The sequence below is a fragment of the Oryzias latipes genome, chromosome 2 (assembly GCF_053564925.1).
Source record: "Oryzias latipes strain Hd-rR chromosome 2, Olatipes_Hd-rR_3.1".
Lineage (NCBI taxonomy): Eukaryota > Metazoa > Chordata > Actinopteri > Beloniformes > Adrianichthyidae > Oryzias > Oryzias latipes.
This window is the reverse complement of record NC_136238.1, coordinates 4,187,501-4,197,560: the sequence shown is the minus strand read 5'-3', so window position 1 is coordinate 4,197,560 and position 10,060 is coordinate 4,187,501. Positions and strand designations below refer to the sequence as shown.

The window sequence follows — 10,060 nt, the reverse complement described above, 5'->3', positions numbered from 1 at the left end:
AACCTGACCTGATTACAGTTTTTCTCAGTCGCTTTAGTACAATTCTCAGATCAGAATTGAAGTTTGCAAATACGTGTGTGCATTTCTCAAAACAATTTGTACAAACAGCAAAACACTATGGATTTCTTGCAAAAGCCTGTAACTTGCTCAAAATCTTTAGTTCATCTCTCAAAGCTAAGTCTTTATGTCATTGAACATGTCAGTGCCTTCAGAATGTCAAGTCCTTGTGTCATTGTCTACGAACAAGACAGTCAAATTTCTTTGTCATGTTGTCAATAGACTGTGTACTTTAGAGGGAGGTTCTGATGGAAACTATGGCTAAAGTCTTGATGACAATTATTGTAAAATGTAATTTACACCTTTTTTGTTTGATTGCAAGAGACTGGACAAGATTCACATTTGCACATTTATTGTTCATATTGTAATTTGTTGACAGACCATGTCATACCAACATAGAAAAAACCACTGCAAACAATAACACAAAGGGAAAAAAAGATAGGACAATATTCTGTCCAACAGTCCAGGCAGTGCAGTAGGAATTGGTGTGGTCTTCCTACACCTCTTGTCGTTCCTGTATGTTAGGACACAAATTTTCATCCACATCACAGCGAATATCCTCTCTTGCAATGCAGCGAAATATGTTTGTCACATTATGACAACTTGGTCAACCATTTTGCAGTTGATGACTAATACGATGAATTAATGACTAGGTGTTTTGAGGAGTAAGACTATTGCACAGTGAACTATATAATACATTTTGATCAACATGACATAAACAATTGATAATGTGCAAAGAGCAGAGAATTGTTCATAATCATTTGCAGGGATGTACCAAAGCAATTGCAACTTGTTCAAAGAAGTGAGAAACTGCTTATATGATGAACACAAGTGACATCATGATGTGAAGATTGAACAAATAGTTTTGGGAATTTCATTCTGATCTGAGAATTGTACTAAAGCGACTGAGAAAAACTGTAAAACGAGACCATCAGGAGGGCTAGCTCTGTGGTGGGACTGAAGCTGGCCTCAATGGAGGAGGGGGCTGAACAACGAACATTGTCCAGACAATCATGGACAATGAGACACCCCCTCTATGAGGCCTTCAGTGAGAAGAAGAGTAGCAGCAGCAGATTTTTATCCCAACGCTGCACCACAGACAGACTTAGAAAGTCTTTTGTCCCAGGAGCCATCAGACTGAACAACACTCTGTGTTGAGAGATTTGACTTTAGTTTTTGATTAGACTGGAATTCTGGGAAACTTGACTTGATTTTAGGAATTTCCTTTTATCTTTTTATCTATTTATTGTGTTTTTATTTGTTTTAGGAATGATTGTGTTTTTAAGTGTGGGCAGCTTATCTATCTATCTATCTATCTATCTATCTATCTATCTATCTATCTATCTATCTATCTATCTATCTATCTATCTATCTATCTATCTATCTATCTATCTATCTATCTATCTATCTATCTATCTATCTATCTATCTGAAGTAGGGATCCTCCCCCAGGACGGACAGGCGATGAACCAGAACTCTTAGAGAGAATAAACGTATGTAACTCTACAACTACATATTTAAAGTCCAGCAGATGATCTTCATCCAGATGAAGTTGGGGGACGGCTGGGGGCACCAGACAAGCCAGAGGGGGGGGTCCACAGCCAGGTGTAGGAGCAGGAGATGAGCCAACTGGAGTCTGGAAGCACTCCCACCCCCCAGGAGGGAAAGAGGGACAGTACATGAATCACTGCACCAAACAGAGTCATGGAGAACTAAATGATGAATTATGATCAAGAATAGAGGAGAGAGGAAGGGTAGAAGTAGAAGAGAAAAGAGGACAGAACCCCAGTGCACCATAGTTACCCCAGCTTCAACTTCTAGCAGCCTTTAAAACAAATAGTTACTATTAAGTTTAATTTAAACACATTAACATTAAGTTAAATAATCTCTGAATCCTAACTAGTCTGACAATAAGCCTGTCCAAATAGGAATGTTTTCAGTCTAACTTTGAATGTAGAAACTGAGTCGGCCTCTCATACATGAGCTGGGAGTTTATTCCATAAGACAGGGGCTTGGTGGCTAAACGCTCTACCTCCAACCGTACTTTGACTAATTCTAGGAACCACAAGCAGTCCTGCATTTAGTGAGTGAAGTGTTCTGATTGGATGGTAAGGGACTATGAGGTCCTTAATATAGGACGGGGCCATTCCATGTAAGGCCTTATAGGTTAACAGGAGGATCTTGAACTTGATTCTAGAATCAACTGGGATCCAGTGAAGTGAAACTAACACAGGAGTGATGTGATCTCTTCTGCTAGTTCCTGCTAACAATCTAGCTGCTGCGTTCTGAACAAGCTGGAGACTTCTTAAGGAACTCTTAGGACACGCTGCTAACAAGGAGTTACAGTAATCCAGTCTAGACGTAACAAATGCATGGATGAGTTTTTCAGCATCACTCTTAGAGAGTAGATTTCTGATCTTAGCAATATTGAACAGGTGAAAAATGCAGTTTTCCACGTCTGAGATCTGTGAGCCTTATAGAAACTAAAGACAGAAACAAGTTCAACCAGAAACCTGCTAGTCACTGGGAGGAGGGGCGGAGCTTCAAGCTGTCAGATTGACACATAGTTGATATCAGTGAAGGTCATGTGACCTTCTGCTTTCTGTTCTCCCCCTTCCAGACGTGCATGACCCCCCCTCATCTGTCATCTACTGACACTGAAGCAGAAACTCCTGATGGAGCTGAAGGGAGGGGCCTGACTATTTCCTGGAAACAGCTCCTTCTGATCATCAGTCAGAACAGCCGTTGGAGGCAGAGATTTGATCCCAAAGAAAAGCTCAAAGTGAAAGAATGTGGATCTTCCAGATCTGTCAGAGCTTCCAGGAAAAACTCTGACAGATTCCAACAGAGAGAAAGATGTGAGGAGCAGAAAAACACTTTAGTTTGACACTTTGATGACTGCAGGAAGTTTAGAAAAAGAGTCCCACTGATCTCTCCAAAGCTCCAAATCTCTGTTTTCCCTCCAAGGATCAGGATCTTCAGGTGTTTCTCTTCTCCACCTCATACCTGCTGATCTTCCTCCAACCACCTGAGTCTGTTTTCTCTTCCTGTGCTCTTTCAGCTCTGCAGAGACTTTCCTCCTCGTCTGTCTTCCTCATCCATTCCTTTGCTGTCAGATCAACTGTCAGCTTGTTGCATCACATGTTGGAGTTTGGAGCAGGAGCTCTGATGCCTTCATGGTCGTCTGTTCAAAGCAGAAATGTTCCTTTCAGCTCAAACACATCATCAGCTTTTAGGAATTGATCTGCAGACATCAATATTGTTCTGATTTGATGGAACATTCCTAGATTCTCTGGGAATGTTTCCATCTTTTCTGATCACATTGTTGACTGACAGCTCTGCTCTGACCTCTGACCTCTTTACTGCTGACACAAACATCAACATTCAGACTGTTTGGAACAAGAGTCTGAGCCTGAGAGCAGCTCTGACTGAAAGAATGTGGATCTTCCAGATGCTCTGTGGGACTTTTTCTCTGCTTTAGTCTGGAAGAATGTTCTGCAGCAGAACCACATTCCTGAATGACGTCTTTGTTCCTCAGTAACAGGAAGTGTTTGAACGGCTGCAGATTCTGCAGAACATCAAGGTTTTCTGTTTAGGAATTAGTTGTTTTCAGGATTTAGATGATCGTTCTCCTCTGCTAAAGCTCAGAACTGAGCAGATTGAATCTGAATGTTAACAAGTCAGAACAGCCGTTGGAGGCAATGAAAAAACGTGAATGACTGTGAGACAAAGCTTTCCAACTGTAAATGCTTCATTTAAGACTTTCTTTTTATGATGGAGTGTGAGTGTAAATGAGAGTTGTGTTATTGTTGTGCTGCTGCCTCTTGGACAGGCTAAAAAACTGGGTTGGGATACAGTGATCCCTCGCTATAACACGGTTTACTTTTCACGGTTTCGCTACTTCACGAATTTGCATCGTGCATTGTGTTCTGCATTCTGATTGGCTAAAAAGTCACTCCGCTTCTTCTCTACCTGTGTGTCAATAAGGTTGCAGTTTAATATGTACACGTACGTAAAACAGCTTTTAATGGGGACCCTTCGATGAGCCGTTCATTACAGTTCTCCAACATTGTGGCATGTCGGTGCATAAGGATCTTTTTTCAAAGAAGAAAAAAGAGCGACAACTGCCTATCACTATTTTCTTCCCCCGAAGAAACACAGCTGATACACAGGTGAGAAATGGGATTGGCTGCCAGAAAGGCCTGGGCCCATTGTAGGGCTTTGCTGCGTAGGGAATTTACAATCTGAGTGATCTTACTGTGATCCGAGAAGTAGTGACGTGGAGCTTGTTGGAAGAGAAGCTGGCATTGGAGGAGAAAACCCCACATGCCTCCACATCCTCGTGGAATGGTTCTGGCTGGAGGCGGAAGTTCTCTGACGTCATGACAGGAGCAGAAACAGGGTTGTTGCCGGAAGTGGCGGTGGTCACTGCGGGAATGGAGGCGGAGGTTTGACCAGTAATTTCCAATAAAGCGTGTGACATACTGTCAAGGCGTTGAAAAAGTTCTTGTTGGGCTGTGGCGATTTGCGAGAGAGCATCGGCTTGGTGTCCCAGAGTGAGCCCTTGTTGGCTTACTGCGTAACGGAGACCATCTGGGTCAGCTGGGTCTGGAGTATGGCCAGTCCATTCTGTCATAGTGTTCAGGTAAGGCAGACCCAGACGCTGGAACCCAGAATGATCACAGGAGTATTTGACTTGGTAAATTGGTTTTAATGTCAAGGCTTGGGTTGCAGAATCAATCAGGCAAGAGTGAGGCCTGTGGCATGGCTGGAGGTTAAACTGCGGCTCTGCGGTTCCGGACTTCGTCGACGCAACAGGTAAGCGGCTGGGGACTTCAGCACAGTGGGTCTTCGTCGAGAGGAATCCTGAGTCAGGAAGGCATAGAGTCAGTAATAAGCAAGGCAAGAGAACACAAGGCATGAGCAGGCAGACCAGGCGTAGACACCGTTAGGGGTAACGAACTGGCGTAGGCTGTATGAGCAGGAACTCCTTAAGAGCAGCTGACTGATGAGGATGAAGTGGAAGCAGCTGGTGAAGTCCTGAGGAGAGCAACGGGGGCGAGGCAGGCAGAGGCACCGTGACATTTAATTGTATAATAATAAAAAAACAAAACAAAAGTATCTACTTCACGGATTTTGCCTATCACAGGTTCTTTTTGGAACCTAACCCCCGTGAAAAACAAGGATTTACTGTATTCGGTCCTCCTCTTATCTGACTGGTAGATATTTTTCTGTTGTTTTTTCAAAGTTTAAGTCCTCTTCTGCATCCCTCACTTCTGGTGTCCCACAAGGCTCAGTTTTGGGACCTTTATTGTTGATTATCTGCTGCCTCTGCACCATATTTTAAGTTCTTTTAATGATATTTCTTATCATTTTATGCTGATGATATTCAGCTCTTTGTGTCTTTTAAACCCCATTATGTTTTTAAAATACAGGTTTTACACGTGTCTGGATTCAGTCCAGAGTTGGATGAATGATAATTTTCTCCAACTGAATGAAGCTAAAACTGAGGTTCTAGTCAGTTCTCCTGACAGTTGCGCTCTCCAGATCCTCTGGTGTGAAAGTTTTCAATGTGAGTTTGTAGCATGGAGAGGAGGGGGCAGAGGGGGGAGGCCAGGGAGGGAGTTGAGTGTCCTTATCGCCTGATAGAGGAAACTGTCTTTTAGTCTGCTGGTTCTGGCCTGCAGCCTTTGCAGTCTCCTCCCTGATGGCAGTAGGAGGAGTGACACTGTGATGGGTGTGAGGGGTCCCCTGCAATCCTGATGGCTTTGCGGGTGGGGGGGAGTGATAAATGTCCCAGAGGGCTGTAAGAGGGACACCAACGATCTTCTGAGCTGTTTTCAGCGGTCAGATCAACTGTCAGCTTGTTTCATCACATGTTGGAGTTTGGAGCAGGAGCTCTGATGCCTTCATGGTCGTCTGTTCAAAGCAGAAATGTTCCTTTCAGCTCAAACACATCATCAGCTTTTAGGAATTGATCTGCAGACATCAACATTGTTCTGATTTGATGGAACATTCCTAGATTCTCTGGGAATGTTTCCATCTTTGCTAAAACCTTACCCAGAGGTTTCAGAGTCCCATGGACTCTTTTCAGTGTATTCAGCATATGTCTGGGTCCACACATGTTAAGGTGGCACACTCAACCTTGTTTTTACCTTAAGTGTGCATATTGACTATTTTTTCTGAGGACATTTTTATTTCTGACCATCATTGTATTTTCTTTTACTTGTCTTCCTGTGTTGCTCTTGCCTGCTGCAGAGAAGGTAGCCTGTGCTCCCTCGCAAGCAGTTTTAGACCTATTTCTAATCTTCCATTCATGTCCAAATTCTTAGATAAAGTTGTTGCTAAACAACTTACACCTGCTCTCAACATTCATGTCATTTTCTATCAGTTTCAGTCAGGTTTTGGCAGAACTCTCTCAACTGAAACAGTCCTACTCAGAGTCACTAATGACATCCTGATACAGAGTGATGCAGGAAAATCCTCTGTGCTACTGTTACTGGACCTGACCACAGCCTTTGACACTGTTGACCACTATGTCCTCCTGGACAGGCTAAGAAACTGGGTTGGGGTGTCCGGTTCTGCTTTAAACTGGTTTTGCTCTTACCTGACTGGTAGATCCTTGTCTGTTGTTTTTCAAAGTTTAAGCCCTCTGCATCCCTCATTTCTGGTGTCCCACAAGGCTCAGTTTTGGGACCTTTATTGTTGATATTTTTATCTGCTGCCTCTGCAGCATATTTTAAGTTCTTTTAAAGATATTTCTTATTATTTTTATGCTGATGATATTCAGCTTTTTGTGTCTTTTAAACCCCAGGATGTTTCTAAAATACAGATTTTATGCAGGTGTCCGGATTCAGTCCAGAGTTGGATGAATGATCATTTTCTCCACCTAAATGAAGCTAAAACTGAGGTTCTAGTCTGTGCCCCTGACAGTTGCCCCCCCCCAGATAGTCTAGTGGTTCGGTCCTCTTGCTTCCTCTATCAAGCCGTCTGTCAGAACCTCGGCGTGACTCTAGACCCGGTTTTATCCCTTGACTCTCATGTCGGGTCACTTGTTCGTTCTTGTTTTTATCATCTTAAAAACATTACATAACTGAGTCCAGTTGTGTCTCGTTCTGAGATGGAGATGCTCATCCAGGCTGTTATATCTTCTCGTCTTGATCATTGTAACTCCATCTTCACATGTTTAAGCAGAAAGTCTCTAGAATGGCTCCAGGTTGTCCAGAACGCTGCTGCAAGGCTTTTAACTAAATCATCCTAGTTTTCACACGTCTCCACGTTGTTAATCCAGCTGCACTGACTCCACATCCACTACAGAGTGCATTTAAAATCCTGGTTTTAACACACACAGCTCTAAATAACCAAGCACCGGTCTATAGAAAAGACTTTGTGCAGCCGTCCACTCCCAGCAGGTCCCTGAGGTCATGTGACCAGGGTCTGCTGGTTGTTACAAACTAAAGGTGACAGCGTCTTTGCAGCAGCGGCTCCATCCCTCTGGAACTCCCTTCCTCTCAGATCTGCAGACTCAGTGTTTCTTTAAAAAGCAGCTAAAAACATCTTTTTTATTTTCTGTGTTTTACTGTGAAGCACTTTGTGATTTTTATCTTGAAAGGTGTTATAGAAATAAAGTTTATTAATATTATTATCTAATCACATTGTGGACTGACAGCTCTGACCTCTGACCTCTTTACTGCTGACACAAACATCAACATTCAGACTGTTTGGAACCAGAGTCTGAGCCTGAGAGCAGCTCTGACTGAAAGAATGTGGATCTTCCAGATGCTCTGTGGGACTTTTTCTCTGCTTTAGTCTGGAAGAATGTTCTGCAGCAGAACCACATTCCTGAATGACGTCTTTGTTCCTTAGTAACAGGAAGTGTTTGAACGGCTGCAGATTCTGCAGAACATCAAGGTTTCCTGCAGCTGGAATGAAGGAGTGCTGCCCCCTGGTGGACAGGAACTCAGCAGTGCAGCTTCAGGATGGAGTGGGTTCCAACAGATCAGATCAACGTTCTGCTCTCTGCTAAAGAGGCCGTTTCATCAGCTGGGAGTCTGTTGGAGGTTCTAGGATCACAGCACGGGTTCTGCAGCTTCTCCTCCAGGAGGGTGGAGACGACTTTCTCCCCCCATCTGATCACAGTCTCCATGAAACCATGAAGAACATCTGAGAAGTAGAAGAAGATCCTCCTGAGATGTGAGCAAACCTGGAGGACGACTAGAAGAAACGTCTGATCTGTGAGAGTTTGAGCTCTAAGACGGAGTTTGTTTGTCATCACAGCTCTTCATGGAGTAAGGTTCTGTCGGTTCTGCAGGTTCTTTAACACAAAGTGCAGCACTAAACCTGTTCTGCATCAGTGGAACCTCAGCTTTTATTTTGAAAAGTTACTTTCCTGTCTTTAGACTCTTAAAACAGAAATAAACTTTAACTGTAAGACACTAAAAAAGGATGTTGGTCAGGACTTTCACATTAAAACAAAGAATTAAGAAGCACGTCTGTTTTTTCAAAATAAAATAGTTTACAGATCAACACGCTGCAGAAAAATCCAACCACCCCTGGCTGCAGCCTGCAGAACTGCTCAACCAGGGCTTACTCGAAAAATCCTCTCAGATTGGCAGAAAGGCGGGAACTTTTTTAGAGAGAGAGAGACATTTATGTTGGTTATGTTAAACACACAAACTTAAACATCAACATAAACATTGAACAACATGAACAGAAAAAGGTGTCTGGTGAAGCCAAGGCTTCTATCTACCTACAAACTGATAGAACCTAAATAAAAAAAAGTAGAAAAAACAGAAACACTTCTCAAAATTACTTCACAACCACCAGAGTCTCTCAGTTACGACGGAGTATTAGGGCCACCAAAAAAAAAAAAAAATAGAGCCACCAAAAAAAAAAAAAAGTAAAATTACGAGATTTTATCTCATAAATTTAGGAGATAAAAACTCGTAAATTTAGGAGATAAAAACTCGTAAATTTAGGAGATAAAAACTCGTAAATTTAGGAGAAAAAAACTCGTAATTTTAGGAGATTACAGTGGAATTGAGCATGCATAGCAGCAGGTGAACGCCGTGCAGCCGCAGAGAAGACCGACTAAACTTTGTTGAACAGGTGAGCTGTATGTTTATTGATAACGTTCCAAATGTCTGGAAAGTCATTTGTTTGATTAACGATTCATTAAAGTTGTATTTATTGATGGTTGGTTTGCAGGATCTCTGCAGCCCGACGAAGCCGTTGTCGGTGTCCCTGCAGCTGTTCGCTTGAATCCTTTCTTCCTCCACCAAAGACAAGATCTCTATGTTTGTGTGACGCTTCCGTCACACAAAAGGAGGAGCACTTTTTTTGGCATTTTCAACGTTCCAAAGCTAATATAAAACACTATTTTCATTCCTCTTTATTGTTTTATGCTGAAACGGGACATTTCATCTGCAGGAGGGGGCGTTTGTAACACTGTTTACTTCCGCATTGGTGTTGGGATGACAGGTTCATGACGTAATGTGACAAATGAACTTCAGGATATGTGAATGAAAAGGAGAATAAAGGCTGCAGCGATTGTCTACACCCAAACGTGTCTCTGAGCTCCTTATTTTACATATTAAACTCCGCTTTACTGACACTGAACCCCGGAAAGACTGCTACACGGAAAATAATCTGATTTTGAGTCGCCAAAAGGTTCAGAATCTCTTTGTTTTAAACCTATAATAATCCGGAAATGAAGCTTCACAAAGGCTCCACATACTTCATCTTCAAGCTAGGTTCCGATAAACGGACAACTTCGGTGTTTTTTCCTTAATCTACGACTTTTTTCTCGTAAATTTATGATATTTTAAGTCGTAAATTTATGAGATAAAAAGTCGTAAATTTACGAGTTTTTATCTCCTAAATTTACGAGATAAAATCTCGTAATTTTACTTTTTTTTTTTTTTGGTGGCTCTAATTTTTTTTTTTTTTTGTGTGGCCCTAATACTCCGTCGTACTCAGTCCAGAAGGTATTTGGATAGATTTGA

At 42.3% G+C, this 10,060-nt stretch overlaps 1 protein-coding gene across 7 annotated transcripts in view; it reads right to left on the bottom strand.

Annotated features, from left to right (window-relative positions):
- Nucleotides 1-10,060, bottom strand: part of LOC144983678 (NACHT, LRR and PYD domains-containing protein 12-like) — a 128,325-nt gene that overhangs the window by 47,593 nt on the left and 70,672 nt on the right. The gene's annotated exons all lie outside the window — the stretch shown is intronic.